Raw genomic sequence first — 22307 nt, 5'->3', positions numbered from 1 at the left:
AGGGGACTTCCTGTTGTCTGAATGGTTTTAGGTATAAGCATAGTCACATGAATTGCCTGCTTAAAAAATGAAGGTGCCCTAAAGGGTATACATGCGAAGATGTTAATGATAGCATGATTTGTAGCAATGAAAAGTTGAAGATAACCTCTTAGAAGAATAGTTAGACACATGTTAGCCATGAAATATCATGCAGGCATAATTAGCCACGCTTTTTGAAGAAGAGTTGACAGGAAATGACATGGTACATTATCAGGTGAAAACAATAGCAGCAACAACAATTCAATGCAAAAGACACAGGCTCACCTTCCAGGAAACACCAAAGAAAGTTGTTCAAGCTGGAAGCAAGGGACTCTAGAGAGTAGTTTGACTCCATACACAAAACACAAAGAGAACCCAGGAAGGTAATTATGTAGGTAATAATAAGAGAAAGAATAAATGCACATTTCTTTTCTTAACTTATTTTAAGAGTAATTATATAAAACAGTTTATGTATAATTTGTGGGCCCACAACATGTAGAAACATAATATATTTGACAGTAATACCACAGAGAAGGAAAAGCTATACTGGAGTAAGAAAATGACACTAGATGGTAATGAACATACACAGTAACAAATGGAGAGAACTAGACAGAATAAATAAGAAGGCTAATATAACAAACTCTATAAATATGTACTTGTAGAATAAATACACATGCTATATATATATGTATATATTATATGTATACATAAATGATATCTATATATGATATAAACCCAACAATACATCATTATTACTATTATTTTGTATAATTTTATGTCTTTTAAAGAAGTTGAGAGAAAAGAAAAGATATATATAACAGCACAAGAAAGGGGAAGAGGTAATAGAACTATGTAGGATAAGCTAAAGTGGATATGGTAAGACCTAGAGCAACAACTAAGAAAATAGCTAAAAAAATGTAGTGAGAAAAACTATTCGAGGAATTAAAATGTCATACTAAAAAATAATCACTTAATGCAAAAGAAACAGCGAAGGAGACTAAAGGAACAAAAAAGATATGAGTTGGAGGGGCGCCTGGGTGGCTTAGTCGGTTAAGCGTCCGACTTTCGCTTAGGTCATGATCTTGTGGTTCGTGGGTTCGAGCCCCGCGTCGGGCTCTGTGCTGACTGCCAGCTCAGAGCCTGGAGCCTGTTTCAGAGTCTGTATCTCCCTCTCTCTCTGACCCTCCCCTGCTCACGCTGTCTCTCTCTCTCTCTCTTAGAAATAAATAAAACATTTAAAAAAATAAAATTAAATTAAAAAAAAAGACATGAGTTGGAGAAGGAAAAAGGAAAATAGGCATAAATCCAACTATTTCAATAATAATGGTAAATGTGAATAGATCAAACAATCTAATCAAAAGGAAGAGACTGTCAGACAGAATCAAAAAAATAAGATCCAAATACATGCTGTATATAAGAGACACAATTTAGATTCAAAGATACAAATAGGCTGAAAGTAAAAGGTTAGAAAAAGTTATATTAGGCAAATGGCAACCATAAGAAAGCTGGAATGGCTATACTAATATCAGACAAAATGAATTTTATTTTTTTTTTTTTTTTTTTTTACAAATAGTTTATTGTCAAATTAGTTTCTACATAACACTCAGTGCTCATCCCCAAAGTGCCCTCCTTCATGCCCATCCCCCCTTTTTTTTTTTTTTTACAAATAGTTTATTGTCAAATTAGTTTCTACAAAAATGAATTTTAAAACCAAAAGAAAATATTACTAGAGATAAAGACAGATGTATTATAATGTTTACAGAGTCAATTAAGCAGGAAGGTACAATAATTATAAACATGTCTGTGCATTTAACAACAGAGCCCCAAAACACACAAAACAAAAACTGACAGAATTGAAGGAAGAAATAGAAAATTCAATACTAATGGTTGGAGACTTCAATACCCTTCTCAATAATCGATAGAACTAGGCAGAGGATCAACAAGGAAACGGAAGACTTGAACTGGACTATATACCAACTATACCTAACATCTATAGGATACTTCATTCAACATCACAGAACACACATTCTTTTCAAGTGCACTGTGGATATATATTAGTCTAAATAAATGTAAAGAGGATTGGAATCATACAAAATATGTTCTCTGACCATAGTGGAATAAAAATAGAAACCCATAACATAAAGAATAACAGAACTTTAGGAAAATTCACAAATATGTGCAAACTGAACAACATATTTCTAAATAACACCTCAAATAAGAAATCACAAGGGAAATTAAAAAATATTTTCAGAAGAATGAAAATGAAAGCCTTACATACCAACATTTATGGGATGCAGCTAAAGCAGTGTTTACAAGGGAATTTATAGCTACAAACACCCATACTGAGAAAAGGAGAAAGCATCTCAAAGCTATAATCCAAACTTACACCTTAGGACATTGGAAAAAGAAAAGCAAATTAAATCCAAACCAAGTAGAAGGAGGTAAATAATTACAATTACAGTGGAAATTAATGAGATAGAGAATAGAAAAACAACAGACAAAAATCAACAAAACCAGAAGTTGATTCTTTGAAAAGATCAACCGCATTGACCAATATTTAGCTAGACTAACCAAGAAAAAAAAAAAAAAAAGAGAAAGAAGTCTTGAACTGCTAAAATTAAGAGTGAGAAAAGGGACATTGTTACCAACATTAGAGAAACGAAAAAGACTATAATAAAATAGTATGAGCAACTGAATGTCAACAAATTAGATAACATAGATGAAACAAATACATTTCTACAATCAAAAACTACCAAAAGTGACCCAACCAGAAATGGAAAGTCTTAGCAGTCCTATAATAAATAAAGAGATTGAATTTGTGTATCAATCATGTATTTTTATTTTCTGTATTTCTGATGCTTTGATACCTGGAGTCTTGTGGAACCTGGAGAGACTGCCCCTTCCAGATTAGCAAATTCCTACAGATAATAACCTACTCACCCCTGAGCATACCTTTCATATGTAAACTAACACATCCAAAGCCCACACCCTCACCATCTCTGTTAGTGGGCTCTTATACTCTGGGCCACTATTCCCCTGCCCTAATCACCCCAGCTCCAATTACCAGGCAACTAGGAACAATCTCCATGCCCCAGAGCCTGCTGAAACGATTCAGAGTAACCAATCCTAAACCTGATTACACTGCTTTCCATGGAAACCATAAAAAAAGTTCTTGCCAGTGTGTTTCCCTTGAGCCCTTTGCCTCATGACTGACCCTGTTGTTTCCCCAGGTGTGTAAACAAATGTTGGGAACTGAGAGTAACAAACTATCTTCTCAATGGCAATTATCCCCTCATCTAATAGCTTTACCGTGCCTGAACCATAATAAAATCTGTGTTTTAAAACAATTAGTAATTTAAAAATTATCCACAGAAAAATCTCAGCTATAGATGGCTTCACTGGTGAATTCTGCAGATAATTAAAAGAAGAATCAAGGGGTGCCTGGGTGGCTCAGTCAGTTAAACCTCCTACTCTTGATTTTGGCTCAGATCCTGATCTCATGGTTCATGAGACTGAGCCCTGCATCAGGCTCTGTGCTGACAGTGCAGAGCTTGCTTGGGATTCTCTCTCTCTCTTTCAAAAATAAATAAATTAGTAAATAAACCTTAAAAGAAGACTCAATACCAATTCTTCACAGACTCTTCCAAAAAATAGAAAAGGAGGGAATATTTCCCAACTCATTCTATGAGGACAATATGACCCAGAAACCAGACAAAGATATAACAACAAATGAAAACTACAGATCAATATCCTTTATGAATATAGATGCAAAGATATAGAAAATCATTTGAAAAAAACCCAACACCATTTCATTAATTAAAAAACACTCCACAAACTAAGAATAGAAACTTTCTCAAGCTGATAAAGGGCATCTATGAAAAACCCACAGCTAACATCACACTTGATGGTAAAAGACTGAATGCTTTCTCCCTAAGACTAGGAATAAGACCAGGATGTCCATTCTCAGTGCTTGTATTAAACACTGTACTGCAGTGAATTAGGCAAATAGGCAAGAAAAGAAATAAAGGCATTCAGATGGGAAAGGAAGAAGTAAAACTATATTTGCATGTGACATAATCTTATATCTAGAAAATCCTAAAGAATCCACCAAAAAACTATTCAGCAAAAAATGAATTCCGCAAGGTTATAAAATAGAATATCAGTATATAAAAGTCAATTGTTGGGGCGCCTGGGTGGCTTAGTCGGTTAAGCGTCCGACTTTCGCTTAGGTCATGATCTCGCGGCTCGTGGGTTCGAGCCCCGCGTCGGGCTTTGTGCTGACTGCCCGCTCAGAGCCTGGAGCCTGTTTCAGAGTCTGTATCTCCCTCTCTCTCTGACCCTCCCCTGCTCACGCTGTCTCTCTCTCTCTCCTAAAAATAAATAAAAATATTTAAAAAATAAATAAATAAATAAAATAAAAGTCAATTGTATTTCTATACATTTGCAGTAAGCAGTCTGAAAATGAAATGAAAAAAGTGATTCTGTTGAGGTTCCTGGGTGGCTTAGTTGGTTAAGCGTCTGACTCTTGGTTTCAGCTCAGGTCATGATCTCATGGTTTATCAGTTTGAGGCCTGCATCAGGCTCTGTGCTAACAGGGCAGAGGCTGCTTGGGATCCTCTCTCCCTCTCTCTCTGCCCCTTTACTGTTCACATGCTCTCTCTCTCTTTCTCTCAAAATAAATAAACTTTTAAAAAAAGAAAATTATTCCATTTATAACAGCATCAAAAGGAATAAAATACTCAGAAATAAAATTAACAAAGGAAGTACAAAGTATTTATCCTGAAAGTTATAAAATACTGCTGCAAGAAACTATGGAAGACCTTAATACATGGAAAGACATCTCATGCTCATTGATCCAAAGACAACATTGTTGGATAGGGCAAGTCTCATCCAATTGATCCACAGATTTAATGCAATCCCTTTTGAGATTCTAGCTGACCTATTTGCAAAAACTGACAAGCTGATCCTAAAATTCATATGAAAATTCAAGGGACCCCGAATAGCCAAAATAATCTTGAAATAGAAGAATGAAGTTGGAAAATTCACACTTCTCAATTACAAAATTGTACAAACTATAGTAAGCAAGGTAGTGTGGTTATTGGCAGTAGGACACACATACAGATCAACAGAATAGAATTGAGAATGAGAAATAAATTCTTTTTTAAGTTTATTTATTTATTTTGAAGAGAGAAAGAGAGAGAAAGAGAATGAGGGGTAGGGGCAGAGAGAGAGGGGAGGGGAAGAAAGAATCCCAAGCAGGTTCCACCCTCACCCAGAAGCCCAAAGCAGGGCTCAATCTCACAACTCCATCTCATGACAGCAAGATCAGGACCTGAGCCAATATCAAGAGCAGGACACTTAACCAACTGGGCCAGCCAGGAGCTTCCAGAAATAAATCCTTATATCTACAGTCAATTGATTTTCAACAAGGTTGCCCAAGCAGTTGGATGGAGGAAGAATAATTTCCTCAACAGATGTACTGGAACAAAAAGATATTCACGTGAAGGAAGTAGGACCTCTACCTTGTACCACTTACAAATATTAACTAAAAATGGATCAAAAACCTCTTAAATATAAAAGCTAAAACTGTCAAGCCCTTGGAAGAAACTATAGGTGAACATCTTCATTATCCTGGATTAAGCAATGATTTCTTAGATATGACACCAAAAACACAGCAACAAAAGAAAAAATAGATAAATAAGACTTCAAAATTTACAACCTTCATGCTTCAAAGGATACTATCAGGAAAGCAGAAAGACAACTTACAGAATGGGAGAAAATGTTTGCAATTTATATATCTGAAAAAAGAAATTGTACTTGAAATATATAAAGAATTTTGACAACTTGGTAATAAAAAGACAAATAAGCCAGTTCCAAATAGGCCAAGGATCTGAATGGGCATTTCTCCAAAGAAGATATATGAGTGGTCAGTAAACACATGAAAAAATATTCTACTTTATGAGCCATCAAGGAGGAAACACAAATCAAACCCACAATGAGATACTACTTAAGAGCAGCCAAGACAGCTCTAATCAAAACCACAGATAGTAGTAAGTGTGGGTGAGGATGTGGAGAATTTGGAGCCCTGATACACTGCTAGTGGGAATGCAAACTGGTGTAGCCCCTTTGGAGAAAAGTCTAGAAGATCCTAAAAAGATTAAGCAGAGTTGCCATAGAACCCAGGAATTCTATATGTCCACATGAAAAGGTGTACACAAATGTTTGCAGCAGTATTATTCATAATAGCAAAAAGATAGAAACAACCTGAATGTCCATCAACTGATGAATAGGTAAATAAAATGTGGCACATTCATGCGATGGAATATTATTCAGCCAGAAAAAGGAATGAAGTGCTGATATATCCTATAATACGGATAAATCTTGAAAACATTCTAAGAGAAAGAAGCCAGACACAAAGGGCTACAGAATCGGATATTGTATGATTCCATTTATATGAAATGCCCAGAATAGGCAAATCTATAGACACAAAGTGTGGATAAGTGGCTGCCTATGGATGGCAAAATACGAGGGAGACTGACATCAAGGTCAAGAGAGTAAGCACTGTGCTAGAGGTGCACACAAGGTACAGTGTGGAGCAAAAGCTCTGGTGCGATTTTTAAAAAATGCTTGGGTTGGGTGTTGAAAAATCAGTAGGAGTTCTCCACATAGATGAGGTGAAGCAGGCCATTCTAGGAAGGGAATAGCATGTTCGTTCAGAGGAGGCTCTGATGTATAAAGCAGTGGCCCCGCTTGGTAATCGTGTGATTCGTTAGGTATGCCTGGACCGCAGAGTGTGTTGGAAGGTTTTGCCAGGGGTGGAGGAGAGTCAGCAAGATAAAGCTGGAGACGTGGGCCACACCAAGGAGTCAGGACTCAGCATAGTCTGCAAAGGTATCTCTGTGTTCAGCAGAGCCCGACCTTAAGAAGCCTTCAAGGAATACATTAGACAAAATGGCAGCTGTGGGATATAAAACAACAACAACAACAACAACAACAAAAGAGGCTCATTTTACTTTAAATACTCCCTAGGAAGACTTAAGCGATGATCTCAAGCTGTAAAGAGCCAAGTCTGGCAGAATAGTTTAACAGCCGGCCTAAGTATTCGCTGTAGTGTCCACCCTGGGTGCCTCTCACATCTCTTATCGCTTTTACCAGGCCTTCCTCTCTTAGTTACTGAACATCCTACATTTTCAGGGTTTTTTAAAACTATTAAAATAGGATTGCACCACTGGCTCTGTTAGTCTCATTACTGAATGATTTCAGACACGGGGTTTGGATGCCAGAGAGTGGAAGGTAGCAAAACAATGGATTCAATAGGCAAAAAAAAAAATGATGATACGCCCTTCTTTTTCATCAAGGACTTCTTAAGCTTCGTGAGGCCGAATCCTGAATATAATACTCTTGACTAAAGCTGGGGCTCAGTTGAAGATTCAAGAATCAAGTTGTTCTTTCATCTGTATGAACTAGAAAACTACAATACCAATGAAGACATGCACTGAGAAAGCAGAGATTTGGTATTAGATGACTGAAACTCTTTTTGAGAGCCTTACTTTGCATGTGTGTGTGACACATCAACAAAAATAAGTAAATAAGAGAACTAGTAAGGATACATGAGTCACTGAGGATGTTTTAAACTATTTGGCTCCCCCAGGAGACAGCCGGAAAGCCGGTGCATGATTCAGCATGGGAAATAACCAGTCAGAGCAAATTGCAACAGCGAAGGGATCTGAAAGGAACGTCAGAAGTGGGGAAAAGTGGGACCTTCCCTTGCTTCTGAGAATTTTAAAAGGATGAGCTCAAGGAATTAGTGAAGGGCTGGGCTCTAACCTGCTTGTTCCAACGGTAGCTTATAAGATACAGTTGGAAAAGAATAATAAGTTGCATCAGTCATTCTCATTGCTAACCCAAGAAGATTCTTTCCACTGAGAAACCTCTTGCCGAGTCTTGTTTTGGGGTTCTATCACTAGCATGGAATCAGAAACGACTTTACCTACATAGCTTCTACTTAACTATGGTTTGCCCCCTTGGTTTATGAAATGGCATGCAAGTCCCATTAAGAAATCTAATAATCTCTGATGCCTGCAACATTCACATGCCCTGCTCTGCTCTGTTCTTATAAAACAACGCCCTCCATGGGGCACCTGGGTGGCTCAGGTGGTTAAGCATCTGACTCTTGATTTCACCCCAGGTCATGATCTCATGGGTTGTGAGACTGAGCCCTGCATTGGACTTCATGCCAGGCATGGAGATTCTCTCTCCCTCTTCCATCTGCCTCTCTCTCTCAAAATTAAGTAATTAATTAATAAGAAAATAATTAAATAATTAAACAATAAATAAAATATATATAAATATATAAAATAAAATATAAAATAATAAAACAATAAAATAATAAAGAAAATAATAAAACAATGCCCTCCAAAGTTGTTTGGGTGATGACTACCTGAAAGGTTATGCCCACATCCCTGTATAGCATCTTTTTTTTAAAAAAAAAATTTTAATGTTTCGTTTTGAAAGAGAGAGATACAGAAGTGAGCAGGGGAGGGGCAGAGAGAGAAAGGGAGACACAGAATCCGAAGCAGGCTCCAGCCTCAGAGCTGTCAGGACAGAGCCCAACATGGGGCTTGAGCTCATAAACTGAGAGATCATGACCTGAACCAAAGTTGGACACTTAACTGACTGAGCCGCCCAGGCACCCACCCCACCCCCACCCCCAGCCCCGAATGGTATCTTAAGTGGCATCTTATATGTTTTCCTGGAGATGCAATAAATATGGCTCGGTGCTGTTGGTCATCTAGGCAGGAGTAAATATCTTAACTGAATTTCAAACTCTAAACAGTAAAGTCATCATGCCACTTTCAGCCTCTGTAGGGCTTCTTTCTAAAGAACTCAAAGTGATTATTAAAACAAAAAAAAAAAAAACCAACTTGCTTAAATTAATCATACCTCAAACCTCCCACAAAACAGAAAATTAGTAGCTATTACTTGTTGAATGCTAATCATGTGGCAAGCAGTTTTTGAAACATGTATTAGTTGTATCACTTCGGGCAAATTATGTCTTTTCTATGAGCTTCAGCTGATCTGTAAAATGGGGAAAACAGTCCTCCTCAAGAATCATAGATGCGGCTGCCCAGGTAGCTAAGTAAGTGGCAGGAGCTGGAGGCATGCGCTTGAGCAGTTACCAGGTGAGCTGTACGCGCCATTTTTGGTAGCCGACTCACCAGCCTTGTTTCCTTCCTGTAGGCAGATGCTGTCTTCCCACTTAGAACAGTGTGAAGTACAGGGACATGCTTCCCGGCCCCCTTGCCACCAGGGTATTGGTAATATGATCCAGTCCTGGCCACTTGTGAGCTCGGGGGGGGGGGGAAGACAGCTAGGGGTTTTTTTGTTTGTTTGTTTGTTTTGTTTTGTTTTTTTTAAGATTTTCTTTTATAAGAAAAAGAAACCAATGGAAGGGCATGCTCTCCTCTTCTGGACATATGTGTTTTTTACATGTGTCATGTGAGCCTTTGGAGCACTGGGAGAAATGAGGAGGAACATCACGGCTGACAAGTGGAAGATATGAGAGAGGAAAGGCAGAAGACATCAGCAGAGGGGGAGCACCCGTCCTTGACAATGTCTTTTGTGCCACTGTATTAACCTTGGAACTACCCCACTTCGGGCTTAACTGAGGTTATAAATCCCCGCCTGAAGCAACTAGTAGTTGGGTATCACTATTTCACCACTGCAACAACCCACTGTACGGCGGTGCTGCGTAAGCTCGCTCCTCCTCTGAGGAAGCGGGCAGCATGGAGCTCCTGCCGGTTGCTGCCAGAGGAGGATTTTTTAAGAAGAGCCAGGAATCCAGATTTTTATAGAAAAGTGCAGCTTTTTAAATATTGGCTCATTTTAAAGAAAAATGTGCAAGCCAAACAAAACACATTTGGGAGCCAAGTTCCACCCATAGGCAGACAGTTTTCAACCCCTGCTCTACCTCAGAGAGTTGCAGGAACTAAATTAAATGGGTTTAAAATAAGATAGGTAATAATAATAGCAAACACTCACATAGCACTTACTACATCCCAGGCATTATCCTGCGTGCTTTAGCAATCCAGTCTTCGTGTGTCACATCTTGCAAACACCTCGTAGGGAGGTATATTTAACAGATAAAGAAATTAAGGAAAAGAGAACCCCCTCGCCTTGCCCCTTCAAGCCTAGGGACCAGGGTGGCTTCCCCTGGGAGCCTCACCGGTTGGTTCCCTTAGCCCTGCCCACATTTCTGTACATTGTCCCTTTGTTAAATTTTTTTTTTTTTTGATTACACTCTCTTGAGTATGCCGCCCACTGCTCGTGGGGACACTGACTGATATAAATGATGAAGAAGGCAGATGGGTCCTTGGCCTCCTGAAGCGTACATTCTGGTAAACGACTACATAGACAAGGTAGCCGCGGGTACCATGAAGAAAATAAAAGTAAGGTGATGAGACTGAAGAATGGCCCAGAGAGGCCACTTGAGAGGATGACATCTGAGCTGAGACGTAAAGGTCTGAGTGGGAGCCGGCAACCCCAGGACCTGGGAGACCCCTCTTCGGGCACACGTGCTTGTCTAGGTCAAAGCTTTGGGGCTAGAACAAGCACGGAGCTTAGGAAGAAGGACAAGAGGCAGGGAGGCTGGACGTGGGTGATGGGGGGGAGAGTGGGGGGGACAATGCCCAGGGAAACAGAAGGCACCAGTCACTGCTGGGCATGCTGGGATCTGGGCTTTAAGACTATGGGGAATTCTTGCTGTACCTGGAGGAGCCACGGGGTTGAGAGGAGCGTGGCCCTTTCCTCTTCCCACGATGGCAGGTACTTGTCCCTTGATATCTTTATACTCCGAAAAGGGGGAATCATCGGCAAAGAAGTTACACTGCCTGCCGTGTTCAAGCCTCAAATTCGACCTGATGTTGTGAACTTTGTTCACAGCAACTCGCGCAAAAGCAGCCGACAGCCCTATGCCGTCAGTGAGCTAGCAGGTCATCGAAGCAGTGCTGAGTTCTTGGGGTACTGGGGTACTGGCAGTGCCGTGGCTCCAATTCCCCGAGTTCCAGGCCTTGGGACTCGCGGTTCTGGCTGGGGGGCCTTTGGAAATGTGTGTTGTAGGGGCCGCTTGCTTGCACCAACTGAAACCTGGAGCCTGGTGCCCGCAGGGTGAACACAACACAGAAGCGGTGGTTATGTCATCTTCTCTGCCCCGGCTTCCTCGCCTTACCAGCGACCGTCACGTCTGAAGGTCACCGGCTTGGGCCCGGGGTGGCTCAGTCCGTTAAGCCGTTAAGCGTCTGACTCTTGATCTCGGCTCAGGTCATGATTTCATGGTTCCTGAGTTTGAGCCCTGCCTCAGGCTCTGCACTGACAGCATCAGGCCTGCTTGGGATTCTCTCTCTCTCTCTCTCTCTCTCTCTCTCAAAATAAGAAACTTAAAAATAAATAAATAAAAATAAAGGTCATCATATTGAGGAAGTTCCTGAACCTCCTTTGGTGGTTGAAGATTAAGCTGAGGGTTACAAGAAGACCAAGGCAGCTGTTTTGCTCCCTAAGAGACTTAAAGCTTGGAATGGTATCAAAAAGGTCTATGCCTGTCAGCAAATGAGAGCTGGCAAGGGGCAAAATGAGAAACTGTTGTCATATCCAGTGCAGGGGACCCTGCGTTATCTCTAATGAGGACAGCGCTGTCCCCAGAAACATCCCTGGATTTACTTTACTTTTTTTTTTTTTTTTTGGATTTACTTTACTTAATGTAAGCAAACTGAACATCATGCAACGTGCTTCTGGTGGGAATGTGGGGCCTTTCTGCATTTGGGCTGAAAGTGCTCCCCGCAAGTTAGATGATCTGTATGGCACTTGACATAAGGCCACCTCCCTCAGGGATAATTACAAGCTTCCCATGCTGAGGATGCTTAACACAGACCTTAGCAGAATCTTGAAAAGCCCAGAGATCGAAAGAGCCCTCCAGGCACCATGGAAGAAGATTCACCGCAGAGTCCTGAAGAATCCTGTCTGAAGCTAATCTCATAAGCAAAGACCATGCCCCAGAACCTCATTGATCGCCCGGCGAAGGATCACAGACTCTGGATGGATAAAGCAGCAGCAGCCTTAGAAGTCAGATCAGAGAAGAGGGTTCCAGGCAAGAGGCCATGGTAGGGGAGAAAGGAAAGAAGGCTGCTGGTGTGAAAAAGCAGAAGAAACTTTGGCGGGAAAACAGGCTGTAGTTTCCTAGCAGCTGAGAAGAAGCCTGCATAAGCGTACCCCACCTCGAAAGGCCAGAAGCCCGCTGCATAAAAAGTTAAATTTGTTTATTCTGTAAGAGTCAAATCATTTTGGACAGCTAATTTTGAATAAAGACCTGATCAAAGGCAGTGAGGAAAAAAAAGAAAAAAGACTTTTAGGAATTCTTTGAAGGTCTTCCAGTAGGGGAGTTATATGAGCTGTTTTTTAAGTCTATAGTCTTCTCCTGTGTGGACAGTGGATTATACATCATCGAGAGGTTATTGCCACAGTCCAGCCTAGAGTTGTTGGCAGTGTGAACAAGACGGGGTGCAAACAGGCCGCCTGGGTGGCTCAGGTGGTTAAGCATCTGACTCTTGATTTTGGTCTAGGCCATGATCTCGCAGTTCATGAGTTGGAGCCCCGTGGTGGGCTCTGTGCTGACAGTGTGGAGTCTGCTTGGGAATCTCTCTCTCTCTCTCTCTCTCAAAATAAATAAGTAAACTTAAAAAAAAAAGAGTGATGGCAATCGAAGTGGAGAGATGTGAATGGTTCTGAGATCCATTTACACTGTGATTCTGAGGTATAGTAACACTTCAGTTTTTCCCAACCAGCGTCCTGGACCCATGGAAGATGGTGAGCATGCTACAATACTTTTTTATTTGTATTTCCATTTTTATTATACACTTCAAATTACTATGAACATATTCTGGATCATTTGTACGCCCACCTTACAAGAGAAGAGTATCATCACATAATTTCAGGCCTCATTTGACCGCCTACAATGACCATCATTTAACACAGTGTAATGTTTTTATTGAATTACAACACACAGACAGAGAAACGTACATCACCCCTAAGTACATAGGTCGAGAGATTTTCACAAACTGAACCTTTCCAGGGAACCAGCACACAGCTGAAGAACACGGCACTCCAGGAAACTCTTGCACCCTCTCCAAGACCCTCCCGGCCACCCTCCCAAAGGTAGCCATCCTTCTCCTTTCTAACACTTTTTTTTGCTTACTTTTGAACTTTATATGAACACAGAGAAGACAGCTACATTAGCGGGATGAAGCCAACCTCTAAAAACTCCATCCTGCTGTGTGGGGGCAGTATGGGATTCCCACTAGGGGCCGACCCTCCGTTTTACTTCCTGCATCCTGGGCATTGTGATGAGGACGTGACCGCAGAGACCAGAAACCAAATTATCCCCAAGGCGGGAGGCCATCTCATTAGCATATCTTGCCTGTAACAACAGGCATGGCCCAGCACAGTCACATCACAAGAGAATGTTCACTGTGGCTGTGGCTGTTCTGTGGCATAGAGTTTCCCACACTTAGGGGAGTCAAGAGATGGTAAGGGTAAAATAGTGATGTCTTCACTTGTGTCCTTGCCTTTCCAGTCTGCACCCCAACAACTTCCCCAGGTCCAGACCAAAAGGCCGGCTTCTTCATTCATCTAGAGGAAAAGCCTGGCTGGATCTGCTTCTAGTCACATATACGCCCCCCACCTCTACCCCGTGTCAAAACAGGAAAGCAAGCAAGATTTGGTTTGGAGCTACTCTCTTTTTCACTCTGGTTCTAACACCTCCTGTTACCCCAGCGACCTCCCAGTTGTCCCCAGAATCCCTCACTAGAGACACATCGCTACCCATCAAAACGTAGCCCTGTTCTCTCCCAGTCCCACTTTCTACTAAGTGATGATGGGTGGCATCAGGTTAATGGGAGGAATGCCCAGCGTGGGGTGGTGGAAAAAGCACTGCGTTTGGGAGTAAAGAGACCTGGTTCTAGTTCTAACATTATATTAGATTAGCTGGTTGAAAGGGACAGAATTCAACTTAAGCAAAGAGCAAACAAAAAAGCTCACACACACAAAGTAATGAATGAGTTCCTAGAGGAGTCAGGGATCATATGCAGCTGTATCAGGGTCTCCAATGATGTCATGAAGACAGACTCGTCTCTCGGCACTGCTCTCCTTGGCTCTCCACTCATGGTGGCAGGATGGCTGCCAATGGTCGGTCCTATCTTCTCAGCAACCCCAATGGAGCATATGAACTTCTCTTTCCCAATGTTCTGAAATCAAGTCTCATTACTTTTCACTGGCCTCCTGGGAACACATGTCTTGATGCTCTGATTGGCCAGACCCGGTTCACATGCTCAGCCTGGATTTGGGAGTAAACCCAGCACCACTCAAAATGCTACAGCTGAGAGTGGGAAGGGCCGGTTTCCCCAGTGGGACTGGGTTAGGCGAAAGCACCAGATGTCTTCAGCTTTTAATTGATCATGAAAGCTTAACATATCTTTCTACCCCTGGGCCTGGTTTCTCACCTGAATAATGAGAAGGATGAGTCCTGTAACCTCTAAGGTCCTTCCACTTCAACATTCTTTAAGTCTACCTAATTTCTCAGGAAAATTCGATATCGTATTTTCATCTCTCAGAAGATAACTCCTTAATCCAATTAAAGGGGGGGGAATAAAGACATAACTGTGTATATGATAAGCCTGTTGGGAAGGGCACATCCCACCATAGATGCATGCCTTCCGCATCCACTCTGCGGGATTCCTGCCCAGTGACCCTTAAAGAAGCAAGCAAGAGGCTGGTGCCACTGGAGAGGAAGGGAAACAACATTGAACTAGCCGCTCAATTAAATGATTAAATCAATGATTATTATGTGCTTGCTAGAGTCCAAGCACTGCACAAGGCTCTGGGGACGCACAGTGAACAAGATACAGTCCCTGTCGCTAAGACACCAGTCCTGAGCTAGGCTTAAACATGTAAGCCACTGATTAATGATCTAGAATGTCAAGGGCTATGGCAGGATGATAAGGCAGCCCAGATGGACACCTAACTGGTGGGAGACAGTGTTTAGGGCATTAAGAGATGAGGGGACAGTCAGAGATGTCGTCCCTAAGATGAGGATCCTGAACAGCGCCTGGAAAGAGGGAAGAAGTGAGCATGAGGGGAAAAGCAGAGAAAGAGCATCCTCACGTGTCCCTAGTCGGGCATGCTCAGGGCACTGCCCTTTGCTTTGAGTGGCTGCCATGTGGAGTCCAATCTGGGCCATGGCAAGAGGGGAGGCTGGGCCTGACTGTGAGGGAAACGAAAGACCAAACCAAGAAGACTGAATGTCATCATGGAGGCACCTGGAAGCCACTGAAGGATGTCAGCAGGACACAACATCATATTTACATATGATGTACACATTTACATGTAACACAATCTCACATTTACAAAGGAACAACCAGTATGATGTGGCTAAGAGAGACGGAAGACAAGGTTACTGTCTTCAAGGAGTCTATAATCATGCCATCCTGGTGGTAAAGGGACTTCCTGTGCAGTATCTGCCCACTTGCTTTTGTAATTTTCGTGGTGTGTATGTCTGTTTATTCACACTTCACCTTCGTCCACATAGAACATAAAGCTCACCCTTCGGAAAAATTCCTCCACCTGGAACGAAGACCTAAAAAGCCCAGTTCTATTCCCCAAATGGTTGTAGGTGATCTATAAATCTCTGCTGAAAATCTGACAATTGCTCCTTAGAGTCATCCCATCTTCACATCTCGTTCATATCCCTTGTGTCACCTGAGCTTCTCAATGCCTAGTTCTGTGAGCGAGCTAGCAAACATCAACCTTGCAGACAAGGGACACAGGCCAGAGCCACCACACAGCGACCACTGCAGCAGGGCTGGGTCTCAAACCCAGCCGTCTAGCTTGAATCCGGCGCTTTTTCTAAGTGGGGTGGAAAAAGCTGAAAACTAAACTAAACTAAATACCGGGTGGCAGAAAATAAAGCATCGCTGCCCAGGCTTTCCACGAGGATGAGAGATAAATAACAAAGAGGCCATTTTTCATGTGGACGCAAATGGGAGTTCTCATTTTTTTTCTCCTTATGCAAGAGCTTTGTTGTTTTAAAAGGCCCTTTCTTCTCATTCAAAATGAGAAAATACCTTCTGACAGACATGCAATTAGCAGAGCCTTCAGATATTGATTTCCTCTGCTCCTTGACATTACCCTTTTTCACAGGGCTCGCACAGACTCCGGATAGAAAGGCTGGAGTTACTAAATTGGCCTCTAAACTGATTTAGCTCTTTCCATCACCATCTCTCAGCTGCTTTCCCAAGGCTTTCTCCTGCCTCCTCGGTGACAGCTAAGAGTGTCACTAAGCAGAGATTTTAGAAACGGGATGGGTGGGAGGAAAAGGGACTGGAAAGAGAAAGGAAGGGGAAGGAAAAGGAGCAAAATAGACCCCTGGATAGAAACTCATGAAATTCCTTTAGATTAGATTCCCTTTGAAGAAAGGAGAGGGGGCGGAGCATAAAGAAGAAACTACTAATGATGTTATTGTCATTCATTCCACAAACGTTTGCTGGGATCCTACTGGTAACGGGAACTACTATAGGCTCTGAGAACATACAGAATTGCCAGAAACAGTGTAATTCCTCCCCTTACTGATGGTACAGTAGCACAAGCTGTGTTCTCCAAAGCCAACGCAATCTCTGAGATGGAGATTAGAATGCATAAATTGTATTAGAGAATGCTTTCAGGATTAACATCCATGGAAGGAAGGGAAGTAGACAGGAATGCGCCGAAGACACAGTCAAAATATGAAACAGTCTCAAGAGAAGTGTGGGCCGGCCCCACAAAAGATTCTAAAGATGGAATGACCTTTCAGAGCTGGCCTCAGATGAGTGAGAAAGGCCAAGCCTACATCCCCCCATGTAGCTCAATCACTAAAAGGGGCTGTGGTCTTGGTGGGGCAGCCTCTCTTCAGCTGGGGCCAGGCCCACGGGGCTGGCAGCTGAGGGCCACCCTTCTAGCAGCAGAGACATAAACAGCTTTCAACAGTGCAGGCAGACCTGTGAGGCCCACAGAGATATAGTGTTTGTAGTCTGGCGGAGAGGTGGCCAGCCGTCATATCATCACAGAAAATAAGTATAATAACGCTGTGACCGGTGGCACAAAGGAGAGGTACTGAGATAAGGTAAGGTTCAAACTAGATGAGGGGAAGCATGCCCAACGGAGCCCCGGTTGGGAGGGAGGGAGAAGAGAAGAAGACTGGGAACTTCCCTGAATGTAAAATGGACAGTTGGTGGTTGAGCGCTGGCCCATGCCAGCTACCATTTTCCGCACTTTACATACATCCTCTCGTTTGACTTCACGACAATCCCATGAGGCAGATATGGCTCGAGGGGTCCTTCTAGCATCTCTTGAGATCAAAGAACATCATTTCCTAGAGCCGCAAGAAGCCAGGAATGACAGGCCTGACTGGGCACTGAATCAAAGGCACAGCCAAACAATAGGGGCAGAGAGCAAACTAGCAAGTTCGCTGAGCAGAGACAGGAGTTGTAAGGAACACAGGGAAGCAAGCTGAACTAGTCTCCTTTGTGGGAAATGACAAAGGAGCACGATCAATATAAACTGAACCCCAAAGCAAATTTTACATAGTAGCATTGATCTTTGTCAAAATATTCAACAAAATATTAGATTTGGTTCACTCCTATGTTCATTTAGCCATGGTGCATTTTGGGGACTACAGAAATCAGGTAAACTGTGCTGAAACATAGAATCAGTAAAATATGATTTCATGATCAAATACTCTCAAGGCAGCCAATAATACTTTGTAATGAAAGAAGAATTTAAAAAAAATTGTTTGATAAGTGTTAATGTAGCTATGGTTTCTGTATCTATCTGATGGTGCAACATTTGTTGAAATAATGCACTCGGCAAAGCAAAACCACATCTGGATGATTTGTGTCTTAGTTAGAGAGGATTATATATAGGGGCACCTGGGTGGCTCAGACGGTTAAGCATCCAACTTCAGCTCAAGTCAAGATCTCCTGGTTCATGAGTTCAAGCCCTGCATCTGGCTCTGCACTGACCATGGCAGAGTCTGCTTGGGATTCTCTCTCTCTCTCTCTCTCTCCCTCCCCAACTCGTGCTTTCTTTCTCTCAAAATAAACTTAAAAAAAAAAAAGTGTGTGTGTTTGTGTGTGTGTATTTATCTGCTATGTCTACTGCAGAACTATGGTAATGCCTGGCCAGAAACCCACTCCTCTAGGGCACTAGTTTGCTCTCGTAAAGAGAATTCATTCCAAAGTAAGGGAGCCGAGCACAGAAGTCTGCGGCTTAAGGGGGTAAGATTGAGAAAACCTGTTTCTGTGTCAGATCTGGGTTTGAGTCACTTCCAAGTTCTATGACGTCAAGCAAATTACTAAACCGTTGCTAAGCCTTAGGTTTCTTGCCTATTAAATGGGGAAAAAACACCAACCTCAGAGAGCTGTGAAGACATCTGTGAAGCTATAAAAGTTGAGCAATTCTCAACTTTTAGAAACAGAACACCAAGTATAGGCATTAGTAGGATAAAGGGCTCTGAGACAGAGCTTTTCTGAGTGTGGTCCTCACACTCAGCAGAACCTGGGAACTTGGTTCGAAATGCGACTCTTCAGGCCCATCCCACCCCAGGCCTGCTGCATCAGAATCTCTGGAGGTGAGGGGCGCCTGGGTGGCTTAGTCGGGTTAAGCGTCTGACTTTCGCTTAGGTCATGATCTCGCGGTTCGTGGGTTCGAGCCCCGCTTCGGGCTCTGTGCTGACTGCCAGCTCAGAGCCTGGAGCCTGTTTCAGTCTGTGACTCCCTCTCTCTCTGACCCTCCCCTGCTCGTGCTGTGTCTCTCTCTGTCTCCTAGAAATAAATAAAAACATTAAAAAAATAAATAAATAAACGCAGAATCTCTGTAGGTGGGGGCCCAGGAATCCGGATTTAAACGATTCTCCAGGCAGAGTGGCTAACCATGCAGGTCTGCTCAGCACTGAGGAGCATCCCAGGATGAAGGGCTAAAATGGGAAAATCTGGTGCAAGCTGAGATGAGTCGCTTGCTCTCTCTCCTGTTCTTAGTTCTGGTTGATTCTGAGAACCACTGCTCTAAGATACGTATGTGTATTTTCAAATTAGTATAATATAGTGGGCAACACATTTGAAGATTCTACCAGAGCGTTCCACAAATCCTTAGAGACAGTTAGGAATTACTGGTTTAAGGTAAACCAATATTTAGTCAGTCTCCTTTTTAGGTCTAACGTTTGGATAGATTCTGTTTTACCTGTTTGACCTTATTGCATCTTCTAGGAGGTAGGTATTTTTATCCTTATTTAAGAAACTGATATTTAAGGAAGTTTGTAACCTGCTATAAGGTCACCAAGTGAGCCGAAGGGCTTGTGGTTCAGGGTTGACAGTTTGCAGAGCCTCTGCTGGTTCCGTTTGACGGATCTTTCTCCAGGACTGGGATGCGTCTCACCAGGGAGTGAGAGGTAACTTAACATGGTACAGGAGACTTTAGAAGATAGAGGTGCCAGCATTAAACAAGACATCCCACCTAGTATCCCACTTTAGTATGAAATAATACTAAAAAAAAAAAATGCTACTGCTTGCTTTATAGCCCTTCTTATCTGCCAGGCACTGTTACAGGAGTCTCATGTATACGAAGCAGGTAATGTTATTATCCTCAGATGAGGAAACTGAGGCACGAAGTTCACACAGCTAGTTAGTAATATGGCCCTGGAGTTAGAACCCGGCATTGGGACACAGCATCCCCTTCTGAGCTATTTGCCTCTTCCTTGACAATTCTTTTTCAATCTGTCTGATTCCATGAAAGTAGTTCCAGTTTAGAACTGGCGTATCTTTATCACCATTCCAGGATTTATTAAGTCTCTCTTTGTAACTGGGAGAGCAAACCTCAGATTCAGAACTCTCTGCTTTATTGACATTGTATTTGTTCTTATGGATACCTTCTATCTATGGTAAATGACACTGGATTTTCACTAAGACAGAAATATAAAGTTCCTTTTATATTAGGAAAAGTAAGTTACTGAAAGAAAAAACGTAAGTCAGTAATAACCACATCGAGAGAATTAAGAAGGTGGCACATGGTAGTGTGCTCCCAGCATGAGGGAAGAGGATGTGAAGGAGGTAAACGGGTTCACTGAATTTTGGGAGGTACTGCTTTCCCACATGCTGCCACTGTCCCAATTCTCAAGCTGTTTTGGTTCCTAGATACCCTTGTTGTGTGAAGGAAACCCGAACCAAGGAAAGGGAGGTACTCAGCATTCTTTTTTTTTTAAGTCCAAGTTAGTTAAGACATGGTGCAATAATGGTTTCAGGAGTAGAATTTATAGAATTTAGTGATTCATCACTTACGTATAACACCCAGTGCTCATCCCAACAAGTGCCCTCCTCCATGCCCATCCCCTATCTAGCCCATCCCCCCACCTGCCTCCCCGCCAGCAACCCTCACTCAGTTTGTTCTGTGTATTTAGGTCCTCAACATTCTTAAGAAAATACTTTCCCTAGTCACCGCAGGCTCTCCACGTTTCCTTCTGCTTGGACTCTCAAGCCTCCTTCAGATTTTTCTCACAAACAGCCTTGATCCAAGACCAGGATCCTTGCATTTGAAAAGGAAAACTGAGGAGCAGGGATTTCTGATCCTTCATACTCCATTCTCTCTTTTTTCTGGGTACGTGGGTGGACTACGCTTCCCAGTCTCCTTAAACGTAGGTGGGTCCATGAGACCTGGTTCTGCACTGACTCATGAGTGCAAATGCTGTGTCGCATTTACGAGGGAGCGTGCATTCTCCACGAGTCCTTGCTCTGTCCCGGTGACCTGGGAACTCCGTGGTGGGGAGCAGGCAGATTCCATCCCTGGGCTCCCACTCAGACAGAAGCTACCCTAGAGATCCATCAGATCTACAGTGGGGCCAGAGCAGGAAGGCCAAAAAAGAGCCTTTCTGTGCTCCCTGAGATTTCCGGGGTTGGTTTGCTGCCACTTAATCTAGCCTATGCTGACCAATAAAGGTACATTTCATCATATTGTTCATTACATTAGAAAGCACTTTCCACTACTGAGAGTATAAAGGAACTTTCTGTAATGTTCTCTAGAGTATAAAGGAACTTTCCAAAGTGTTCAAGAGGATTTTGCAAACAGGGATTTCTTGAAACTATAGGACCTGGGCCTTCAGCAAGTGGCTCCGTTTGCAAGGGGACTCCTGCAGAACTGGGTGGGGCTGATGAGAGGGGGGGGGGGGGGGGCAAGAACGGAAGGAGAGAATGCCTCCAACTCTATTTCTGAGAAACCAACCCTTGCCCAGAGCCAGCCCACCTCCAGGTCCATGGTCAGTAGAAGCGCTCAGCATGATTCCAGTAGATAAACATGGGAATCCTTATCCTCCTCTGAAACCAGGGGCAAGAATCATTCACTGCTCTGGGAGGGTTTCTATTTGTTTCTGTTGTCAGAATTAATCCTGCTGCCTTTCACACAGGAAGAAGAAGACACTGCTCCCATTTGTGAGAGTACATTTCCTTGTTATTGTTTTTAAAATCACGTGGAAATCTGTTATCCAAAGTTCTATCTAATGAAGGCCTCTGCAGAACTAAGAGGTAGCATAATTATGAGAAAACACTTGCAGATATCTTTATTTAAAAAAAAAAAAAAAAGTCTTGGGGCACCTGGGTGGCTCAGTCAGTTAAGCATCCAACTTCGGCTCGGGTCATGATCTCACGGTTCATGGGTTTGAGCCCCGCGTTGGGCTCTGTACTGACAGCTAGCTCAGAGCCTCAAGCCTGTCTTCAGAGTCTGTGTTTCCCTTTCTCTCTCTCTGTTCATCCCCTACTCATGCTGTCTCTCTCTCTAAAATAAATAAAAAATTTAAAAAATAATAGAAAACTAAAAATAAGGCTTTATACTCACTCAGTGATTTTGTGTGTTCTCAAGCACATACATGTCATATGGCACTTAATTCTGAACTTGGCCATCATGTACCAAGCACATTCTGTATTAAGTGCTTGGTTTGCCCTCCAGAGACTCTTCTCAACAGCTCTACAAGGTGGATATTGATACTGTTCTCATTTTAGACACAAAAGAGGGTCCAGCACCTCGCCTAAGTCCCATAGCTAAGCAGTGGCAGCGGCAGGATTTGAACCCAGGCCTATCTGATTCCAAAGCCTGTGCTATTCATGAAATCACAGGCACCGCCACAGCACTCTTTCAAAGAAGGAAAGGACACAGGGAGTTCAGGTGTC

The 22307-nt window shown here is 42.6% G+C and overlaps 1 pseudogene; it reads left to right on the top strand.

Annotated features, from left to right (window-relative positions):
• The first annotated feature begins 10799 nt into the window (after positions 1-10799).
• On the top strand, positions 10800-12245 carry LOC120234666 (annotated as a pseudogene).
• Positions 12246-22307: the final 10062 nt, after the last annotated feature.

Source organism: Hyaena hyaena, unplaced genomic scaffold (assembly GCF_003009895.1).
Source record: "Hyaena hyaena isolate Hyena2069 unplaced genomic scaffold, ASM300989v1 scaffold_113, whole genome shotgun sequence".
In the NCBI taxonomy this organism is placed as follows: Eukaryota; Metazoa; Chordata; class Mammalia; order Carnivora; family Hyaenidae; genus Hyaena; species Hyaena hyaena.
Note: the sequence above shows the minus strand (reverse complement) of the source record. Positions and strands in the feature narration are given on the sequence as shown.